Here is a 2,487-nt window from a genome sequence, read left to right as displayed (position 1 = left end):
AATGAAAGTTAGAAATGTGTAGATGAAATTTATGAATAAAAGTCACAAATAAAAGTAAAAAAATGGTTGGGAAACAGTTACTCCATTTATGAGACTCAAAGGAGAAATACATTGAGAGAAAATATAAAAATTACAATTTTTATAAAATTAAAAGATGGGTGAATAAAACACTGGCATTCAATGTCTTCTTAGAAGAACAAACAAAAGGGGAACGTTAGAAGGAAATTATATTATAGAAAAAACTGAAATTCATGTGTATTAATAAGAGAATATATCCAAAGGATTGTTATAAAAATTATTTATATTTAAAAAAGTCATCTACATTTGCTCTTTAAAAAAATATAATAAATTACTTGGGATTTTGAAAAGGTCTAAAATCAAAAAAAAAAATAAAAAAACTTAAATGCCTCTGTATTTTTCGATTAATAAATTGTGATATGCTTATTATTTTAAAATTAGGTCGCACTAATAGGTATGAAAATAAAGTTTATACAATGTGTTTATCATTTAAAAGGGCTTGATATTCTATAAATAATTTATTTATGTGCAAATTTATTTTATAGATATATAAACATATATGAGAAATTTGGAAATATATTAAGCCTAGTGACTTTGTGCTTGTATCCTTATAACAAGTTTACAAAATACAACTTTTGATGATAATTTAATGAAAAATAGTAATGCAACCTGATGGATTTAGATCATAGAAAAAACATCTATACAAATCAAAATAATTTAAAAAGATTCGGATGAAAATATATAAATCTATCGTATAAATTACATAAATAATAACGCTATGATCTTATCTTTATTTTTTTCATAAAAATCGAGGTTTTGTGCTTTATCCAGTCTTTTTATGCCAATAAAAAAATATCTATTTTTAGGGGCTTCACTAAATTTATCGTCATAATTGGCTTGATTTTTTTTAGAAACTTTATTTACACTCCCGTTTCTTAAGATTATACGTTATTTACACATATTTTTTATATCAATATATTGATATTTACCAAGGATTTTTCTTAAACAGATTGAATTCCAATATCTAATAAAATGTAGCGCAAATAAATTTTCTGGTTAATATAAAAATAAAATTTCACTATTTACTATTATTAAATAGATCTGTAGGCGCCTATTGATTATTATTGTATTTATTTGTAATTTTTATGGATATCAAAAAGATATTATTCTTTTTTATACATTTAAAAAACTAGACACGATGAAAAATCAATATTTCTATCAAAATTTCACAATTTTATCCTTATAAAATACTATCCAAAAACCAAATTCCGGAAAATATCGATGGAAATTATATTTTAATTCTTCTTATTTTATTATAATATAATTTAATAGCTAGATAAAAATATTCTGGTGTCTCTTTACAATAAAACGTGAATGATTATATTTAATGCAGTAGAATATAATTCCCAAATGCGCATATAAGGAATAATAAATACTAGGGTGGTTAATAAATAAAAAAGTAATTTCTTTATTTAGAAATAAAGACACTATCATTGTAATTAAATCCGTTTTATGTATTTTATATAAATATAAGTCGCATATTTCTTATTTTAAATTTTCTGTTATATTTGATAGGTTCAATTGGTTTATGATAATTCATTTTCGGGATTAGCTTTTAGAATATATATTAGAATTCTCCGTGATTAAAAAATGAAATACATATATAGGTATTTTATATAGAAAGAATAAATATAAAATATTTATTTTATTTTAATTTTATTCTATAAAACTTTATATTAAACACATTGTTATTATCAAAATATATAAATTATTTTTAATGACTTATTATTAAATAAAATACATAGTAAAACACCTGCTATTATTTTATTGAGTTTCTTGCATCATTAAATACTCTATTAAAAAAAATAGTACAAATATATTTTTGTTATTTAAAATAAATAGAAGATAAAAAATTCAAAATAGCTGTGTTATTGTTTATGATAAAATACCGATTACCTTGTTCGATTTTTACATGTTTCGTAAATTGTGAAAATTGGCATTGTATATTTTTACAATCGGCATAAAAATAACCTACCTATTTCTTTAACAAATGAGTGTTTAATTAATATAAAATCAACATATACATAAATAAAAACACCATGCTTAATCTTATATTATTTTTTTATTGTGATTTTGTTTCATTGAATACTAATCAGAAAGATCTTGTGAAGCAAATTTATCTAAACTTTCGGTTTTCTCATATTTTCCTTACATTTTTTTTCTATTAGGTCCTCCTTTTACAACTTATGTGCAACAAAATATAAAATAATTAATAACAATGTTTGGGTAATGATAAATTGAAAACTCTTTATCATAAAAAATACTTTTGGTTGAAAGTTTTGAATTATTAAAAGAGTGAAAACGCGCAAAAATATAAAAATCAAAGATCATAAAACATGAATTTCAATATTTATATTTGAAATATTAAAAAATACGATTGCTCATTCATGATTTTTTTCTAAATTAAAT

This window comes from Rhyacophila brunnea, unplaced genomic scaffold (assembly GCF_057557595.1).
Source record: "Rhyacophila brunnea isolate RB1 unplaced genomic scaffold, BYU_Rbru_1.0 scaffold_43, whole genome shotgun sequence".
Classification (NCBI taxonomy): domain Eukaryota; kingdom Metazoa; phylum Arthropoda; class Insecta; order Trichoptera; family Rhyacophilidae; genus Rhyacophila; species Rhyacophila brunnea.
The sequence above is the reverse complement of the archived record's forward strand: the minus strand, read 5'-3'. Positions refer to the sequence as shown.